The sequence below is a fragment of the Chiloscyllium plagiosum genome, unplaced genomic scaffold (assembly GCF_037043375.1).
Source record: "Chiloscyllium plagiosum isolate Xiang-an unplaced genomic scaffold, Cpla_swu_hap1 HiC_scaffold_18, whole genome shotgun sequence".
Lineage (NCBI taxonomy): Eukaryota > Metazoa > Chordata > Chondrichthyes > Orectolobiformes > Hemiscylliidae > Chiloscyllium > Chiloscyllium plagiosum.
In genome coordinates, this window is record NW_028270156.1 from 45,175,558 (window position 1) to 45,197,187 (window position 21,630).

Sequence of the window (21,630 nt, forward strand, 5' to 3'; positions counted from 1 at the left end):
CAAAATATAATGATCCAGCCTGAGGAGATGGTCAGTTATTGATTGGCCCAAGCCATCAGTTGCTGATCAATGAAAATGTTTTAAAGGCTTGGAATCAATATCAAACAATGATTTTAGTTAGAAAAAACTGGGATATCAGTCATATGAAATCATTTACAGATTGACAAAAACCCATGTAAAAAGGATTGTATCATTTCATCCTCATTGGCGCCATTCACTAATGCAAAATGCTCAAGTAAAAGATGTTGTTCAATCTGGAATAGAATGTCAAAAAAGTGATTTCATAGTAAAAAGCAGGAAGTGAGAGCATCACGTATCCTACAGTATGTGCCCATCATGATATTAATGTTAGCCACCAAAGAAAAGATGTTGTGAATTTATATATTTTGCCAGAAAAGCATAAATTTAACACCCAAATTGCAGGTGCATCATTATTGCGTTCTTTTTCTAAATTGCCTCTGTTATCTCAAAACAGTAAAGTGATTGCTGCTGGACTATGTTGTGAGTCACCACCAGTCTTATAGGGCTACAGCAAGAAGTTGATAAAGAATTAAAATGCATAAAGATGGATAAATCCCCAGGAACTGATCAGGTGTACCCTCAACTCTGTGGGAAGCTAGGGAAGTGATTGCAGGGCCCCTTGCTGAGATTTAATCAACAACAACAAGTGAAGTGTCAGAACACTACTGGTTGGCCAACAGGGTGCCACTATTTAAGGAAGGTGGTAAGGTAAAGCCAGGGAATTAATTACAGACCAGTGAGCCTGACATCAGTGGTGGGCAAGTTGTTGGAGGGGAGCCTGAGGGACAGAATTTACATGTATTTGGAAAGGTAAGGACTGATGAGGGATAGTCAACATGGCTTTGTGCATGGGAAATAGTATCTCACTAACAGAGTGGTGGATGTGATCTATGTGGACTTTAGTAAGGCATTCAACAAGCTTCGAGGTGGTAGAGGGATTGAATTTAAGAGCAGGGAGGTTCTGTTGTAATTGTACAAGGTGTTGGTGAAACTCCACATGCTGTACTGTGCGCCGTTCTGGTCTCATTACTTGAAGGATATACTGTCTTTGGAGATGGTGCAAAGGATATCACCAGGTTGATTCCAAAGATGAGGGGTTACCCTACGAGGGGGGGTTGAACCATCTGGGACTGTAATTGCTAGAATTTAGAAGATTGAGAGGGAATCTTATAGAAACATATCAAATTATGAAAGGGATAGATAAGATAGAGGCAGGCAAGTTGTTTCCACTGGTGGTGTCAGACTAGTCTTAGGGACATGGCCTCAAAATTATGGGGCATGGATTTAGGACAGAGATGAGGAGGAATTGCTTTTCCCCAAAGAGTAGTGAATTTTTAGAACTTTCTGTCCAAGGAAGCATTAGAGGCAGCTTCATTAAGTCCATTCAAGACACAGTTGGATGAGTTTTTGCATGGTAGGGGAGTTAAAGGTCATGGAGATAATGCAGGTAGGAGGAGCTGAGACAATGGATAGATCAGCCATGATCTTAATGAATGGTGGAGCAGGTTCGACAGGCCAAATGGCCTACTCTTGCTTCTATTACTATGAACTATCAAACTAGACTGGTTGGCAAGGTTAGATCACATGGATTACAGGGAGAACTAGCAATTTGGATACAGAACTGGTAGAAGACAGGGGTTGTGGTGGTGGAGTGTTACTTCACAGACTGAAAGCCTGTGGCCAGTGGTGTGCCACAAAAATCAGTTCTGTGTCCATTGATTTTCGTCATTTATATGAAAGATTTGGATGTGAACATAGGAGATATAACTAGTAAGATTGCAGATGACTGCAAAATTGGAGGTTTAGTGGATGACATTTGAAAGGCATCGTGATGAGTACATGATTAGGATGAGTTTAGAGGAATATGGGCCAAATGCTGGTAAATGGGACTAGACTGATTTAGGATATCTGGTCAGCATGAAGGGACTTGACAGGAGGGTCTGTTTCCATGCTCTACAGCTTTATGACTGTAAATCTACAATTGCTTCTCTGTAATGTGACAGCTGACCTATAGGAAAACAAAGGCGAAAACACAACGAGAATGCTCCAAAGTTATAAACTGCACAGAAGCATTTGTGTTACATTCAAGCAAATGACCTTTTATTTTCTTTGACAATTGATGCCTGAAACAAGAGTGCAATAAAGGTTTTTGCTTTGGCTTTGAGATGGTTCAATTTTGAGAAAAGGATCCAGCATTAATTTTGAACTTCTATACTGTTAGCAACAAAACTCTGAAGCAATCAGGGATATTATCCAAACTATGTCATCAATCCCAGCCAAGGGAGACTTCCCTTATATTCAGCTGACAATGCAAGCATTGATTATAAAAAGCACAATAGTATAAAGCAAAAACCAAAAGATGTTCATAGGACTATTGATCTTATACTTTGTACAATGCAGCAAGGCATGCTCTTTAAACATTGTTGTTGTTGCAGAAAACATTATTCTCAGGGTATGTTCTCACTTGGCATTTCTGCAAATTGAACACAGCAACTGAGGTAGTTCTATGATTTTGCTGAAGAGTGGAAAATGCAATCTACTGAAGTACATTGTGACCTCCATGCCTAGCTATTGTCTGCTTGCTGAAATGCTGGAAACCTGGGACATACTATTTTCAGAGATTTGGCAAACAGGGTGAGCTGAAAATACAATGGACATGCTTCGGGATAAGGGTTTGCCAATTAGGTTGTTGAGCGTTACTTTCCTCCACTCAGCCATGCTCTGAAACAAAAGTTCAGTGAATAAAAATGAAGCCAATGTCCTCTTGGGGCATGAGCCAATGAGTGACATGAACAGGAATGAGGAGAGGAAGATTCAGGTCAGGATTTCTGCAACAAATAACAGACTGAAGCAATTAATACCAAATGGAGAAAGAAAATGTGCGAGGCTTTTTTATTTTTAACGATAAAGTCAAGGCAGCCAGTCAGTTTAATCTCAGTGATGGGCATGTTATTGGAAAGAAGTCTGAGAGACAGAATATATCTGCATTTGAAGAGACAAAGATTAATCAGGGAGGGAAGGTCATGTTTGACAAATTTGATTTAAGCTTTGGAGAAGGTGACCAAGGGTCTTGGTAAGGATTTGATGTGTTCCACATGGACTGTAGCTAGGTTCTTGATAACTCATGGCAGACTGGTCAAGAAAAAAACAGTCCAAGTAAATGAAGGCAAAATTAGCTGAGAGGCAGCAAGCAGAAGGGGGTGGAAGAAGAATGTTTTTGTGACTGGAAGACAGTTTTCAGTGGCGATCTACAGGACTCAATGCTGGGGCCCTTGTTGTTTGTGGTGTGATTAATGATTTGGACATAACTTTAGGGGATATGAACAAGAAGTTTGTGGATGATATGAAAATTGGTAATATGGGAAATAGTGAGGAGGATAGCCATAAACACAAGACTTTATCACTGGGCTGAAGACCAGAGGGATCATGGTGTGGATATTCAAATAACCTTGAAAGTAATAAGGCAGATAGATAAAGTGGTTAAGGGTGGCAAATGGGATATTTGTGTTTATTAATTGAGGCACAGAACACAAGAGCAAGGAGGTTATGCTTAAATTGCTTAAACTGTTGTTAGGTCAGAACTGGAGTGTGTAGTTCTAGTCACCATGTTTTGGGAAGGATGTGATTGTTACACAGAGGGTGCAGAGGAAATTTATCAGGAGTCTGACTGGCTGGAAGATCTGAGATGTGAGGAAGGGTTGGATATACAAGGGTTGTTACCCTTGTAGCAATGAAAGTTGAGGAGAGACCTAATAGAGATGTGTAAGATTATGTTGGCCACAGATAGGATAAATAAGAAGTACTTTTTCCATTAGTAGAGAGGTTAATAACAATGGGGTATAGATCCAAGAGGCAGAAAGCTAAGAGAATAGCTGAAGAGGATCTTTTTTCACTTAGGGGGTGGTGGGAATCCGGAACTCACTACCCGAAAAGAAGGTTTTTCAGAAACTCTCGCAGCGATTAGATATTTTCTGTTATAGTAAAGCTCAAAACAAGCCTGAGGAATGGCACTTCATATTTCAACTATGCGCATTATACAGGCTCAACAATGAATTCAACAATTTCAGACCTTATTCTCTACACATTTTGTTTTTTAATTGCTTTTTGCATATTTTTATATTTCAACAGCAGACCTGCTCTAGATGTGTCTCTTCTTTCTTTGTTTCTTTTCTCACTCAATCACCATTCTCTCTGGCCTGGGAAGACTAACTCTTCTGTCATTCAATCTTTTCTGACTTCCACCATATTACAGAACTTTGTTTTGACTTGGTCCCATTCAACCCTTGCTCAAACCTATGACATATCTAACTTTTCCCAGTTTGATTAGCAATCATAAACATGGTGGGATGAGTTTTCTAAAGTGTGGCAATCTCATACAGATTGCCACTCTAGCCTTTTTTAACAATAGAAGGGAGTCCTGCATTTCTGAGGAGATTCTGCTGAGGGTGCCTCAGAAATGCAGAGCCATACTTTGATAATTCTGTTGTAGTGCAGACTGATCAGAGAAGGCATACCACAGGTCTTCTTCATAGTAATCAGCTGCCATACTCTGAAATTTAAAGCTCCTGACAGGTACATTGACAGCTGTTATCAAAGTATAAGTAAGTAAGGAAACTCAGATGTTTAAGTACTGGAAGAGTTGGGTACCAGATGAAATAGAGGGATGGAACAGAGTGCCAGGTAAGTAGGGTAGCAGGCAGTAAGGGTGTTAGGTAAGTAGAATGTCCACTGAGAAGGGCATCAGCTGGAGAGGGGATAGGATGCCAGGTTGATAATGCCAGATGAGTAGGGGGTAAGGTGCTAGCTTGAAGGGTACCAGATAGGGAGGGGGAAAGGTGTGAGGGATAGGATGCCAGAAGGGATTAATCCAGTAGGCAGGGAGTTTGGAGATTAGGTCCAGAGACGTTGTCGGATTGGGTCCTGAGATAGAGTAATTCAGGTCCGGTGAAGGAGGAGGATTAGGTCAGTTTCAAAAGGAGAGGAAGTTCAGATCTAGTGGGGTGAGTTGGGATCAGGTCTTGTAGTAGGAATGTCAGGTCAGATCCAGTCTGGATGGGGGAGGGGGGGGGCATCAGTTCCGGGGAAATAATGGAGTCTCAGGTATGGGGGTGGGGGTGGCAGATCAGGGTGTGGCAGCTTAAATAGGTATGGAGAGATGTAGTTGTGGTGGATGTGGTTGAATAGTTATTCAAGATTTGTGTCATGTATTTAATAGTCTAGTTTTTCTTGAATAATTATTTTACTTAATTTCATCAGAACCCTCCAAATACTCATATTTAAATTGAGATTTTCTGGGGTTCTAAGATGTGGAGGAATTGCCCAGCAGAAAATTCAATTCCTTTGGAGTCTACCAAAAAGGGGAATTTGCATGGTCCCTATGCTTAATTCCCATCTCCGCTTGTACAATGACTAAACAGCAGAAAATCTAGACTGATATGTTAACTCTGCGTCTCCATTCAACTGATAATTAAGAACAGAAAAATACTTCCCATCAGTTACACAATTTACCCATTGATTAAAAAAAATACTTATGAACATCATTTAGTTTCTATAACTTCCAGATAATGGAATGCAATTAAGACAATATCCTCAAGACTGCTCATTATTTTCACAGGGTTCTGAACTTCAGTCACCACAATATTTAGCTTCAACACCTTTTAAAAAAGTTGTTCTTTCATAGGATGTGGGCTACGTTGGCAAGGACAGCATTTATTGCTTATTGCTAATTGTCTTGAGAAGGTGGTGGGGCATGTTCCTGAACTGCAGCTGTTCATATGATGTAGATGTGCCCATAATGCTGTTAGGAAGGGAGTTCCAGGGTTTTAACTCAGCAACTGTGAAAGAAACAAATGGAGTTTCAAATCAGAATGGTGCGCTCATGAGCAGCATAATGGGTTACTGTGTGTGATATATGTGTGATAATGAGCAGTCTTGAGGATATTCCATTATCTGGAAGTTATAGAAACTAAATGATGTTCATAAGATGTTTTTTTTTAAATCAATCAGTAAATTGTGTAACTGATGGGAAGTATTTTTCTGTTCTTAATTATTAATTGAATGGAGATGCAGAGTTAACATATCAGTCTAGATTTTCTGCTGTTTAATCATTGTACAAGCAGGCGACCGACTCAACACGGACATTTACTATAAACCGACCGACTCCCACAGCTACCAAGATTACACCTCCTCCCACCCTGCCCCCTGTAAAAACACCATCCCATATTCCCAATTCCTTTGCCTCCGCCGCATCTGCTCCCAGGAGGACCAATTCCAATACCGAACAACCCAGATGGCCTCCTTCTTCAAAGACCACAATTTCCCCTCTGACATGGTTGACGATGCTCTCACTGCATCTCCTCCACTTCCCGCTCCTCCGCCCTTGAACCCCGCCCCTCCAATCGCCACCAGGACAGACCCTACTGATCCTCACCTACCACCCCACCAACCTCCAGATACATCGTATCATACTTCGTCATTTCCGCCACCTCCAAACAGACCCCACCACCAAGGATATATTTCCCTCCTCTCTCCTATCAGCGTTCCAGAAAGACCACTCCCTCTGCGACTCCCTCGTCAGGTCCACACCCCCATAAACCCAACCTCCACTCTCAGCACCTTCCCCTGCAACTGCAAGAAATGCAAAACTTGCGCCCACACCTCCCCCCTCACTCCCCTCCAAGGCCCCAAGAGACCCTTCCATATCCGTCACAAATTCACCTGCACCTCCACACACATCATTTACTGCATCCGCTGCACCCGATGTGGCCTCCTCTATATTGGGGAGACAGGCCGCCTACTTGTGGAACGTTTTCGAGAATACCTCTGGGACACCCGCACCAACCAACCCAACCACCCTGTGGCTGAACACTAACTCCCCCTCCCACTCTGCCAAGGACATACAGGCCCTTAGCCTCCTCCATCGTCAGGCCATGGCAACATGACGCCTGGAGGAAGAGCGCCTCATCTTCCGCCTAGGAACCCTCCAACCACAAGGAATGAAGGCAGATTTCTCCAGCTTCCTCATTTCCCCTCCCCCCACCTTATCTCAATTCCAACCCTCGGTCTCAGCACCGCCTTCTTGACCTGCAATCTTCTTCCCAACCTCTCTGCCCCCACCCCCTCTCCGGCCTATCACCCTCACCTTAACCTCCTTCCACCTATCGCATTCCCAACACCCCTCACCCAAGTCCCTTCTCCCTACCTTTTATTTTAGCCTGCTTGTCACACCTTCCTCATTTCTGAAGAAGGGCTTATGCCCAAAACGCCAATTCTCCTGCTCCTTGGATGCTACCTGACCTGCTGCACTTTTCCAGCAACACATTTTTCAGCTCTGATCTCCAGCATCTGCAGTCCTCACTTTCTCCTACTGTGTGATATGTAAATAAGATCTAGTTTACACCAGAGGAAGTGACATGATCATAATCTTGCTGACTTACAGCCTTGTGTCAAAGGAAGACCAAGTTAGTTATTGTTATTGTTTGTTCTGTTCTTAAATAAGATAATGTTTTTCACCCTACTTCAGCAGACTCCATAAATATTCTTTAGCAACGCAACAAGACCAAAACTTTTTGAGTTAACAAGAACCAATAATATTATTTAATGGCTGTAGGTAAAAAAAATTTCAAAAATCATTGCCTGAAACTTTCAAGCAGATCACAGATCCCAATCAAGCAGAAGCATGGCTGAATTGATACCACTTGCATTACACCACACTGGGTCTTGCATGAAGACGAGCAGTGAACAGGTCAGTTTACCTATGTAAGCAATGGGAGGTTGTGCAGGTGGTATCCTAGTCAGGCAGGGGATCAAAAAGAACGGGCTGCATTTCGCAAAGTAATAAAAGCATTTAATGGCTCCTTCAGTCTTCGAAAAAAACACCATTGCCAAGCAGGCAAGATTTTGTAAGTGTACTCTGAAACTGGGTAAGATATTTATCAAAAACCTATGTGGACTAGTGGAAAATTGTGAATATGGGCTTAGCAGAAGAATTAATCAGTATTGACATATCTTAGATGAAACATCATCAGAACTCTTGCACTCAAAGGATGACCGGATTTAAAACTGCAAATATAGCTGCACAGAAACAGGAAATGCAAAGTGCATGTATCAAACATCCCAGCTAACTCCTATTGGTGTGGCAGTAAAAGGCGTTGGAATGAAAATTGTCCTCCAAATAAGTTCATTTTAAAGCAGTATGTTACAACAAGAAACTTATACTGAATAAGCAAAAAGGAAAAACTCTCAAATGATAACAGCTCCAAGAAATAAAGATAAAGTGATGTAGAGATGCTTTTTCTGGTTGAGATCAAAGAATGAAATGGCAGCTACTGAAATGCTGAAATCTTAGCCGACATAAAACATGCTTCAGATTAGACAATGGCATAATATTTTTGGTTCTTTTTGATGCTAAATCATGGTTGCTGAGTGGGTCACTTCAGTCTTCATGAATACAATTATAATTTCTACATCGCCTGCTCCATAAAGTTATAAGACAAATGCACACAACATTGGAATCCTATGTGTGATCTAGAACCAGTGTTGTTCACCTTTAAGTAGAAAGGCTTGCACTGATTTATAGTATTATGTAGAGCAGAGATGCTCAGACTAAAGATTTTAGTGCTGAATATCCACTGCTGTTTATAGGATTGGGGAGTGAAAATAGCTTATCAGATCAATGTACACCCTTAAACAAAACCAGTGTGAGTTTTTACACCCATAAAAATTCTCAACCACTCTTGCCAAAAAGTAAAGTAGGAAATTAACTCAATGTTAAGACAGGAGCTATTTTATCTGTAGGGATAGTAGAGACTCATAACATTTAAGAAATATTTAGATGTACTCTTGGATAACTGTTTTTGATCAGCACAGACTGGATGAGCCAAAGAGCCTTTTTCACTTTGTTGTCGACCTCCATGCCTTTATGACTCTAAAAGCTGGTGCTTGGGAGTAGTTCAAGTACTGAAATCCAATGGATCAATACAAATCCACATAGGTCTTACAAGGCACTTGAACACTAAAGTATGTCTTACGTCATCCATAAAGCAAAGTTGGGAAAGAATTCAATCTTCTTGAAGCTAGATAAATCCAAGTAGTGGATTTTGGGAATGATCACTTGATTAACTTCTCCAGAGGATGACATCAAACATTCATGAAGGATTGGATGGAAACATATGTCACATGATGATGTCCTAATCTGTGAATCCACTCAGGCAGATCATGACACTACAGTCTGAGCTGTATGCCAAGGTGTGCACGAAGACCTCAGATTCAGCAACAAGTATAAACTCTCCCAACCAACAATCAACTTTCTTGGGCATTTTGTGGATGCATCCAGCATCAGAGCTGATCCACAAATGGACAAGAACAATCAAGAACTTTCTGGCTCTTCAAATCATTACAGAATTCCAGAGATTTGTGAACATTGTGAACCAAGTTGAAAAGTTTTTACCCTACCGAGTCATTGTTTATGAGCCACAATATCAGCAGTTACAACTAGACCATACATGGTGCTGGTAAAATGCGCAAGTCGAGATAGTTTGAAAAATATTCAAATATATGGATACCATCCATTACATTAATTATAATTTAGAACTATCTATTGTTTCTGCAAATGCATCTTTAAAAGGATTGGTCGCTATACTCTTTCAGATACAGAGGCATGAGAAGAATAGGTCAATTTACTATGCATCCTGTTCACGTTGTGAGAGACAAAATATGGATATGCACTTAATAGAAAAAGAAACATTAGCTGCTGGTTGCGCTTGTGAAAAGTTTGAAAACTATGTTCTGGGTCTTTACTTCATAATTAAACAGACCATAAACCTTTAGTTATTCTTTTAAATGCTAAGGAATTAGCAAGACTGTCACCAATAGTGTGACAATTAGAACTAAGACTAATGAGATTTGATGTAAGAACAATGTGCAAGAAAAGCAACAACCAGACTGCAAAACTTTGTCTCATGGGGCAGGGGGCACCGGAGGAGGACATAAATCTTATTTGAGAGGTGGAAACTTTGATATCATTAATAACAACAAATTTACCATAAATAACAACTCGAAGACTGAATGAAATCGGAAACACAAAAATCAAATGAAGGATGTTCTTTAGTATGACAATACTGCAACCAAATGCCAATATATAGACCACAAAATCCTATTCTCAGGCAGTACTTTGAACATGTTGGTGTAGTAGATGACTCTCATTTATGAGAGATCAGTCATACCAAGTATCCCGAGACCTGATATATTGCAATGGTTACACCAGGTCATTTGTGCAATAAGAAATTTGAGACAGGGCACAAAATTCTGTTTGGTGGCCCGGTCTCTTAAAGCCTCAGAAGGGATTCTATCGAAGTGCATTAGTTGTGTAATTCATTACTAGCCCAAGGGAACCACTCATGTCATTTTTTTTTCCCTTCAAACCATTGGAACATCTTGTGGTAGATCTCTTTGAACAAAGAGGAAAATCATTCTTGACAGAGGCTGACTGCTATCCAAGGTGGATAAAGATCAAGTGACTGCTGGGTCACTCAATGGAGGCAGTGATTACGTCGCTGAAGGGAAGCTTTGCAGTCTACAGGGTTCAAGATTTCAGCAAATATCATTTGGCTTTGTCACTGTATCACTAGCTCATTGAGATACTCACAAGCCAATGGTGAAGCAGAAAAAGGAGTATGAAGGGTAACAGCATTGTTATAAAAGATCAAATACATGATATGGCTCTCCCTTGTTATTTTTCAACCCTTCAACATGATTTAGACCCTTCCTTATTTGGAAGGAGGGGAGAACTCAATCTCCTACTTGCCCACATTTAACCATGCAATGTCTACAAGCAAAGGATGTGGAACTACAGTTGTCACGGAGCAGGTTATCTGATTGGAGGCCTGGCAGAAGTGCTCAAATGGACGTTGGAGTAAGCTAGTCATACACAAATGCTTGAAAAATATAAATCATTCAATCAAAAAATAAATGGTACAATGAAAAAGATATGCACGAGTATCTGCAAGAAGCATCTTTCTCGATCATTGAAACAGTCATCAACAGTGTTGAACAGACTAGGGATATTACATTCATCAACAAATCTAGATGACAGCCTGATTGCAGAACTGGTGTCACTTGACAACTCTTATTCTGTCCAGAGTCCAAGAGAACATATGGAGGACTCAAATTTCATTCTCTTCCAAAGTAGCTGAGGACTCAGTTAGGTAAGCTGGTAAAACCGCCACAGCAGTTCTTCCTATAAATGAGAAACCAAGTCAGAGATGCAAGGTGAGATATTATAAAATACTACGAAATATAATGTGTTGAGTTGGAGACTTTTGGTTGGGGGGGGTCAAGATATTGGGGAGGGAGGAATGCAGTGTAAGGGGTTACTTGTGTAATATACAAATGAGACTACTCCACATCATCACAAACAGATTAATTGTTGTTGCTCTTTTACAAGCCTCATGGCAACTGGAAGTTCTAGTTAAATATTGTTGCTATTAGTTTTTCATCCCCCCTTAGTGAATTTTGCAGTTATTCTTTAATAACACAAATAAACTGAGAATATTCTAAGTTAGTAATGGATAACAATATTACAGCTTGGAGGGGAACTTGGAGATATTTGCATTTCTAAGCATCTATTGTCCTTGTTCTTCGAGATGGTACAGGCCTTGGTTTAGAAGATTCTGTCAAAGCTGCCTTGATTCTGCAGTGCCCCCTGTAGATTGTTTTGCAATTCCTATAATTCAAATATTATTCATTTTACAAGTTTAGTTTTTTTAAAGAATGTAATAAGAATTTAATGATCAAATGTCAAAATTTGAGGTCAAAGTACAAAACTATTGATTATGCCTATGAGCAATACTAATCTGTAGAATGAAAAGCAATCTGGTATTAGTGCCAGTTGTAATCTCCACAATTCTTTACATGTTTGTATATTCAAAAAGCTTCAAAGTAATTTTAATGCCTTGACATAAATGTGCACAGCACCTCAAGATAAATAGCTGTTATCATAAAACAAGTGAAATGGAATTCATTCAATGTATGTTGGTAGCTAACCAATTTAAAAGATTAAAAATTCAAACAGCTTATTACTTACTGTCAGTAGTGAGATACACCAGCTGAGACCAACACAATTACAGTTAGACAATTGAACTTTCCGTAGTCACTTCAATTAGCTGAAAGTAACAACTTACCCATTGGTTCTCGTTTCCAAACTTCAAACAGTTGCATTCTTTGCTGCCAATGCAAAATAAACTTTGCTGACCTTTTTTTAAAATTTAAATCCTCTACTCAATGAGATCATGGCTAATTTGAATACTCCACATTCCCACCGACTCCCAGTAACCTTTTTTTTTATCTCTTTGCTTATCAAGATCTACTGTTGACTAAAAAAAGTTTCAAAATTCTGTTTTCACCATCTTCAAAGGTAGAGAGTTCCAAATACTCAATCCTGTGAGAAAAAAATTATTTATTATCTATCTTAGATAAACACAGACCTCAAGTTTGAATTTTAGAACATAGAAAATAGAACACCTGCGGGCCATTCACCCCACGATGTTGTGCCGAACATGACACCAAATTAAACTTATCCTTCCTGCCTGTCTTTGGTCCATATCCCTCCATTCTTCGAATATTCATGTGCTTATCCAGAAGTTTCTTAAATGCTCCTATCGTCCCTGCCTCCACCACCACCCCGGCAGCGAGTTCCAGACTCCTACCACTCTGTGTAAAAAAACTTGCCCCTCACGTATCTTTTTAACTTCCTCCTTCTCAACTTAAATGCATGCCCCCTAGTATTAGATATTTCAAATCTGGAAAAAACATTCTGATAATCAACACTATCTATGCATTTCTATCAAGTCTCCCCTCAAGATTGGAATACATACAGACTCTAACCTCACACCTTTAATGCATTGTCTGAGCTGAGATGTCATCTTTTTTCATAAAACCTTAAGTTATGTCAGGAATGTGACTTGAAAGAAAGAAGTTCTGCAACTTACATATTAAGGAGTTGAAACCTGCAGTCCATTCTAAAAGATGAAAGACTTAACAGCAATCTATGTTTGTTCAATATATTGCATCAGCGTATGACACTATGACCTTTTGCTATAAATTCTATGTCCCATGATCCTACTCCACTAGTTACCTGGCGAAGGGGCAGCACTCTGAAAGTCTGTGCTTCCAAATAGACCGGTTGGACTATGTGATTTTTAACTACATCAGTGCTGTTCAGGGTGCTGCCATTATCTATATACTTTTTCTTAACATTTGATCTGCCAATGTGCAGCACCTCACACTTACCTGGATTAAACTCCATCTGCCATTTCTCCAGCCATATCTGCAACTGATCGAAAACCTGCTGTATCCTTTGACAATCTTGTACACTATCCACAATTCCACCCATCTTGTATCGTCTGCAAATTTACTAAATCACGCCTTTACATTTTCATCCAAGTCATTTATATATGTCACAAACAGCAGGAAGCCCCAGTACGGACCCCTGTGGAACACCACTAGTCATGGACCTTCAGCCTGAAAAACAACCTTCCGCCAGTCTTCTATGGGCAAGCCAATTATGAATCCATGTGCTAATTCTGAATCCACAATGGATCCCATGCATCTTAATCTTCTGGGTGAGCCTACCATGAAGGATCTCATCAAAAGTTTTCCCGGGGCATCCAAGATGGCAGCTATCTAGGAAGATCGTGTTGCAGAGCTCCGAACTGCAGTGCAAGCAGAACGAAGTTTTAACCCGCCCTACCTGGGCCACCGTGATATCCTAGGACTCTGGAAAGGTCGTGCAGTCCCAGGAAATTGTCAGAGAGCAATTTAGCTCTGTTTTCGTCATCCAGGAATGCTGAAGAAAGGTGGAGGCATGTCCAAGGCCGGGTCTACAGCCCAGCCTGCAAGATCCTTGAACTTGATTTCTTACCAGGTCCTGATTAAGGAACTCGCAAAATCTCACGAGGTGTTGGGCAAGCAGATAGAAGAGAAACTGGCCCCGATCTCTATCATGCTGCAGAAGCATGAACAGCAGCTGGGAGACCTAGAGAAAAGGATGGATGAGGTAGAACGTAGAGTCTGTGGAAGCTCATACCGATTCCTCCAAGGATAGGATCCAGGCTCTGCAAACGCAGATCGGTAGTTTGTTTGACCAGGTTGATGACCTCGAGAACAGGGGCGAGAGAAAAAAATATTTGGATCGTCTGTCTGCTGGAGGGTAAGCAAGGTGAGTGACCAGTGGAATTTATTGAGGATTGGTTGCCAAAATTCTTTAACTTGGAGGCTGGAATGGGAAGCTTGAAGATTGAGTGGGCTCACCAGGCACGGAGGTGAGGTCGTGGTGCAGTTTCATCATTGTAGAGATGAAAGAATTGTGTAAGGTTCCAAAATCCAGGGGAAGGATCCGAAGGCCCTAGTTTACAAGGGCTCCAAGATCATGTTCTTCCAGGATTTCTCAGCGGTGGTGATCTGGAAAAGAAAATCCTATGACAGCATCAAGAAAAGACTGAGGGAGCTTGGGATCCAGTATTCTCTGAGGTATTCGGCTGTGCTTTGGATTACCTGAGACGGATCTATACTTCTCTTTGACATGTTGGAGAAAGCAAGAGACTTTGTGGACAAATTAACTTAATCTAAACAATTTAGTATGTACAAATAGTAGTGTTGTTTGGATATGTCCCCACTTAACTTTGAAAAAAACAGAGCAAGTTGAGTTGGGGTGTTCATTTCCTTTTATCGATAACAATCTGGTCTAAACAATGCTCAGGACCGGTTGGGATGAGTACTTTCAATTGTACCAAAGGATGGGTAGAGTACTTACCTTTTCTATTCAAAATTTCTTTGTTCACATTGTTATTTCATGGTGTATTTTCTTTCTTTTCTGCTGGTGTTTATGGTGCTGCTCTAGCTAGGGGGAGAGAACATGGTTGGGATGACAGTTTATGCCCAGTTCAGGTATTTAATTGCCCTGGCTGCAGTTTTGGCAGCAGGATGGGAAGATGGGTCTTGGGATGTGTAGATATACCCTTTGGGCATAGGTAGAGTTCCCCTATTCAGTGCCATTGGCGCTTTATATGTTGGTTTGCTTTTTTGGTTTTTGTTGGATATATTCGTTGATAGCTTTGTAGGTTTGTTAACTGTAGTGGTTTTACTTTGTGGTTTTTATTTTCAATGGACGTTGTGACACTAAGGTTTGGCAATGCGTAATTTGAATTCCTCCTCTCTGGAATTTGAATGTTACTGCAGAAGGTTACGGCTAACGACTTGATTAAATGGTGTACCTGGAACATCAAGGGGAGTCACTCATCAATTAAGAGCAAAAAGGTACACATGAGTCTTATAAAGTCAAAGGTGGATATTGCTTTATGACAGGAGACACACTTGGATGATAGGGAGCATTTGAAATTACAGAAGAATGACTTTGGTCGGGTTTACTTTTCTTCTTTTAATACCAGAAGTAGGGGAGTGGGTGAAGTTGTTAGGAGGAATCTCCCATTTATGTTACTAGAGTGTATTAAAGACACACGTGAAGGTTTGTAATTTTCAAAGCCCTGAAAAACGGGAAAGAATCTGGTGTTTTAAATGTTTACTGCCCTCCGACCCATCCCCTCAAATCTCTGGTAGATGCGTTCTCTAAATTGATCAGTCTCGAGTCCCGGGTATTCATTACAAGGGGAGATTTATGGATTGCACAGTAGACAGACTGCCCAAGGGCCCTCCGATACCCTCTATACAAACTAAACAATTAATGGATCTATGTGTGGAGTTAGGGTTGGTGGATGTCTGGAGGCGTCTCCACCCTACAGGTAGAGATTTTATATTTTTTTCAATCCACACAGATATCACAGTAGGATTGATATTTTTCTGACCCCCGTGGCAACCTTGGTGGCATCCTGTATGATTGGTAATATTACCATCTCTGATCACTCTCCAGTGTACCTGTTGGTTAAGATTAAGGACACTGTAGTGAGCCTGAGGCACTGGCGAATGGATTCCTTTATCCTTAAAGATAATAGGTTTGTGGAGTACTTCTTCACTTGCCCGGTTTGTCACCATGGTCATAAAACCTTTGTTTTACAAAAGTAAGCTCCTTCTTTGCTGTTTGCATGAGCACAGAATTCAATGCAGACCATAGTATCGTAATCCTCTGTAGCTTTCGGGCATTCCTCGACATGAATTCAGGCTCGGTTAGTAGCCTGCCCGTCCTTTGGAAAACTGCCAAAGCCTTTGCCAGGCTGTTAGTTATCTCCTACTCTGCTAGTAGGAAGCAGCACAAGGATGAACAGCAACATGTCATCGAACATGGTTGAAGGCAGCCGAGAAGGTTTACTTTGACAGGCACTTATTGGCCAAGTTACAGAGGATTACAGTGGTACGGTCTGCATTGAATTCTGTGCTTAAGCAAACAGCAAAGAAGGAGCTTACTTTTGCAAAACAAAGGCTATATGACCATGGTGACAAACCGGGCAAGTACCTAGCGTATTGCGCCAGGAAATGGCGTGCCCTTCCAGCCATTACGTCGATTAGGTAAGGCTCTGGGAACCTAACATCTGATTCCAAAAAGATTAATGCGGCATTCCAGAGATTTAACACTAAATTATACCAATATGAGGGTTGTGAGGAGGGGTGGGCCAAAATGGAATCCTTTTTTTTAAGGACCTGGAGCTCCCGGGCGTGACTCCTGAACAAGAGTCTTTTCTCAATGCCCCCTTATCAAAGCAAGAGGTGCAGCAGGCTGTGAAACATCTTTAGGGTGGAAAGGCGCCCAATCCTGATGGACTTCCCAGAGAATTCTATAAGGAACTTATAAGCATATTGTCAGGCCCAATGCTCAACATGTTCAATGACTCATACAGTCACGATCATTCCCACCATCTCTAAGAGAGGCCAATATTTCACTTATTCTTAAAAAAGGAAGGTCCCAGAGGACTATGCTTTGTACAGGCCCATTTCACTCTTAAATGTGGACTTTAAAATCCTCTCTAAAATTCTTGCATTAAACGCTGGAAACTGTGTTACCTTCTATTGTTAAAGAGGACCAGACAGGTTTCATAAAGGGCCACAGATCCTCCAATAATGGTAGGAGGCTGTTTAATGTAATTCAAGTGTGTCAACAACAGTCAATACGGGGATTGGGAATTTCTCCAGATGCAGAGAAGGCATTTGACCGTGTTGAGTGGCCGTACCTTTTTATACTCTGGAGTGGTTTGGCTTGGGCGAAGCCTTTATAAGATGGGTAAAGGTTCTCTACAGTGATCTCTTGCTGCAGTCATCACCAATGGAGTGCAATCAAGAAATCTTAGCATTTTTGGGGACAGCTAACAGAGCTGTCTCCTGTCACCATTGCTTTTTATATTGGTGATTGAACCATTGGCAGAGGCCATTCATAGGGATTGCCTGCAGATGCGCATAAGAAAAAAAAACTTTTAACATCCTCACTTTCTGCGCAAGAAAAAATATCATGTTAGGTTGGGTGTCTGAAAATCCCCCGGGCCTGTCAGGTTGGCATTAGATTGTTATGGAGCATATCCCCTTGGATTTTCTGACACGTATGGTACACCACAAAACTGAGAATTTCTATAAGACATGGTGGCCCTTTTTGGACTCCCTGGACACATCATGGTCTGCCACATTAAGAAAGGCTTTTCTATAGCTGTAACGATTGTGCTTTAAGACGAAGAGGGGGATGTATGAACATATAGATATGTCAAAAGTAATGCTCTCGATATTCAAGAGTTCGTGTTTTGTTTTGCTGAGCTGTATTATTATTTATTAGATTGTGTTAGTTATTATTTATTTAGTTAAGTAGTTAGTTTAAATATATTTTATATTTATACATTTGTATAGAAGAGATGTTTAGGTTTTAAAATGTTTTACTTTTTTTTGTGTTATTTTGAATTGTATTATTTTGTATTTGTTGCAATATTTAAAAATCTATTTTTCAATAAAAATATATTTTAAAAAGCTTTACTAAAATCCATGTAAACAACATCCATTGCTCTACACTCAATCACCTTCGTTATCTCCTCAAAAAAATTCAAAGAAGTTCATAGACATGACCTGCCCTGCACAAATCCATGCTGACTGTCCCTAATAAGGCCATAATTTTCCAAATGGGCATAAATCCTATCCCTAAGAATCCTCTCCAATAGCTTCCCAACCACTTGTGCGAGGCTCACCAGTCTATAGTTTGCTGGATTATTTTCATTTCCCTTCTCGAGCAGAGGAACATTAATTACTTGCCAGCCCTCTGGGACCTCACCACGGCTAGTGAGGATACAAAGATCTTGGTCCCAGAAATCTCCTCTCTTACCTCTTTCAATAACCTGGGGTAGATACTGTTGGGCCCTGGGGATTTATCCACTTTCATGCTCAAGAGACCCAACACCACTTCTTTCTTGATCTCAAAATACCCTAACATATTAGCATGCTCCACACAAATCTTAAATATCCTCTATATCCTTCTCCTGAGTGAATATCGATGTAAAGTAATCAATTAGGATCTCACCAACATCCTCTGCCTCCAAGCACAAGTTCCCTCCTTTATCTTTGATAGCCCTACCTTCACCCTAGTTATCCTCTCATTTTCAATGTATGTATAGAATGCGTTGGGATTCTCTTTAACCTGCTTACCAAGGTCATTTCATGGCCCCTGCTGGCTCACCTAATTCCCTGCTTGAATTCTTTCCTGCTTTCTTTAAATTCAGATAGGGCCTGTGTAACTTCCTAAACCTTACATATGCTTCTTTTTTCCTTTTGACTAAATTCACAAACTCCCACATTATCCAAGGGTCCTTTACCTTGCTATCCTTGTCCTTCCTCCTTACTACTGCCAGTCCTCAACTCTCATCAGCAGGTCTTTCGACAAGTCCCGCATGTCAATATGGACTTGCCTGATAACAGCTCCTCCTGATTAACATTCCTGAGCTCTTGCCTCATACTGGATTTAATTTGCCCTCCCCTAATTAAGTACCTTGCTTATTTATAGCCATCTTAAAACTTGAGTTGCGATCGCTGTTTCCAAATTGCTCTCCCACTGAAAGGTCAGTTACATGGCTCATTAGCCAATGCAAGGTTGAAAATGCGCCCCCCAACTGGAATATCCACATATTGTTTCAAGAAACCCTCTTGGATGCACTTAACAAATTCTGCCCTGTCTAAGCCTCTTGCTCTGAGGGAGTCCCAGTCAATATTGGGGAAGTTACTGTCACCTACTAAGATAACGCTGCTTTTAATTGCATCTTTCCATTATCTGCCTACATTTTTGCTCCTCAATGGCTTGGTGGCTGTTGGGAGCCTATAGATAATTCTACCAGAGTGATTGCATGTGTCTTATTTTTGAGCTCTACCCATATTGCCTCAGTAAATAAGCCCTTCAGTATGTTCTCTCGGAGTACAGATGTAACATTCTTGTGATTAGTAATGCAACTCCTCCACTTGTTTTATCTTCCCCCCCATCGCGTCTAAGACAAAGAAACTCTGGAATGTACAGCAGCCAGTCTGTCCCTCGCTCAACCAAGAATTTGTCATGGCCACAACATCATAGTCGCACAGACTGATACAGGCTCTAAGCTCAAATGCTTTACCTATAATACATAAATAAACACACTTCAGCCTATTAGTATCATTGTGTTCATTTACTTGTCTCTGCCTGTACTTTTTTTCTGTTCTACTGTTCCTAATATCAACCTTCCCCTCAATTCCTCTACTTGATGACCTGCTACTCTAAAGTTTCTCACAAGACAAGACAATTTTTCCACATCCACCCGGTTAAGAACCCTCAGGGTCTTATGTTTCAATTGAGTCACCTCTTGGAATTTAAATAATAAAACATAAAACTTGCACAAACAGATTTCTTTTATTTGATGATTCATGGGATATGGGTGCCAATGCATTTATTTTCCATCTCAAATTGCTGTGGAAAAGGTGATACTGAACTACTTGCTTGAATGGCTCATTGGGATGCATGGGAACCCCGGTTCCGTAAGGAAGGGAGTTCCAAAGACTTATGCAGAATATTGCACAAATTGGTAATTTTGATGTCGGTGCAAAAAAATACAAAACATCTTTGACCTATTTAAATAAATTATTGATGGTCTGGTTTCTTTTATTGCCACAAATACCTGCATTTTACTGTCTGAAAACTTGTCCAGTTTACTTAATACATATTGAAGGTTTTGTTTGTATGTCTGAAAGCAAGCACCAGCCATTTTATTCAAATCCTTGGGATTATTTCCAATGTGTGGCTAAATTGTTAGGTTCAATGGATCCTGCAAAATATTTCTTAGAGTGTTTCAAATTGGGGAAGCTCTTAGAGAATCCAAGTCAGACTAGCTGGATACCATGTATGAACACATAATTAAATAAAGCAGTTACAGTTGTTTGTTATGTTCTACTTACTTAAAGAATTAATTATATTGTTTTTATGGATTTCATTTGAAGAAATTTGTTTTGGTGCCAAACTTCTCGCCAAAGCAATATCTTTGAAAGTCACAAACAATGAATATAATGTTACAAACTGATGTCAAGTGAAGATGGCTCTTCATTTGATCCCTGAAATCTGTGCAAATTAACACTTTCTTTGAAATCTAAGATTCAACTCTAGAGTTGCTGAACCCAGCAGCTAAGAATTAAATATCACCAAACTATTAATTCAACAAGGATCTGTTCAATTCACTTTTCGGTTTATGAAGTATCTTTGCCATAAAATAGATAATCATGGGAACAAAGGATTGAGAAGAAGTCATTTTGCACTTCAAATTTGTTCCGCTTTTAAATAACATCATGGCTGGACTGACTATGCTCTCATCTCCACATTCCTGCCTGCATTTCGACTCTCTTGTCAAACAAAAACCCATTGGGCACAGAAATGCCGCCAGTCAATCCATTTTTATGGTTTGGGCTGAAGGATTCTGGGCAGAATATTTCACGAGAGAATTCCCATTCCCTTCTTTAATTTGTTTTACAAGATCTTTCACACATAATTCAGCATATACATGGAGCCTGGGGCTCTCATGGTGAAGTAGTTGTGTCCCTACCTCTAAGCCAGGAGACCTAGGTTCAAGTCCAACCTGCTCCAGTGGTGTGTGGTAACATCTCTGAAAAGTTAAGTTGAAATATCTATACATGAGGTCTTAGTTTAACAGTTCACCTGAAAAACTAGCAACTTGTTGCAGTACACACACAATATTGGATTGATGTCAATGCAGAGCATGTATTCGAGAATGGGTGTGGAGAATCCAAAACCTTCTGACCCATAAGAAGGACTAAGCCCAGGGAAACGCCTTACAACATTTATTTTGGACATGCACCTCAACTGCAATGACAGTCATGATTGGCGGCAAGTTTCAATGATCACTTGAGTTTCATTGGTTTCTCTAAAATGTTGATTTGAGAATCTTTTCCTGAAAGCCATGGTGATTGTCATTTACCTTCCCTTTTATTCCCACTTTCTGTTCAATGAAGCAGATGTATTAAGTTCTTGTTCAGAATTGCCAAGACAGATTTCTTCCTTCAAAAGTTATTACTAATACTGAATCAAGTTATCAACCATAATAGCTCCTCTTCTCTTCACCATAACACAAGAATTCAAAGTTGTCATACGTTTTGCAATGGTACAAG

At 40.4% G+C, this 21,630-nt stretch overlaps 1 protein-coding gene across 3 annotated transcripts in view; it reads right to left on the reverse strand.

Annotated features, from left to right (window-relative positions):
• Positions 1-21,630, reverse strand: part of LOC122557824 (uncharacterized) — a 272,621-nt gene that overhangs the window by 185,394 nt on the left and 65,597 nt on the right. The window contains exon 1 of one of the 3 annotated variants that reach the window (XM_087996568.1): positions 13,769-13,789. The exons of the other annotated variants lie outside the window; for them this stretch is intronic. The gene's annotated coding sequence lies outside the window, so the exon portion shown is untranslated. Of the gene's footprint in view, positions 1-13,768; positions 13,790-21,630 lie in introns of those variants that run through there. 3 annotated transcript variants of the gene reach the window in all.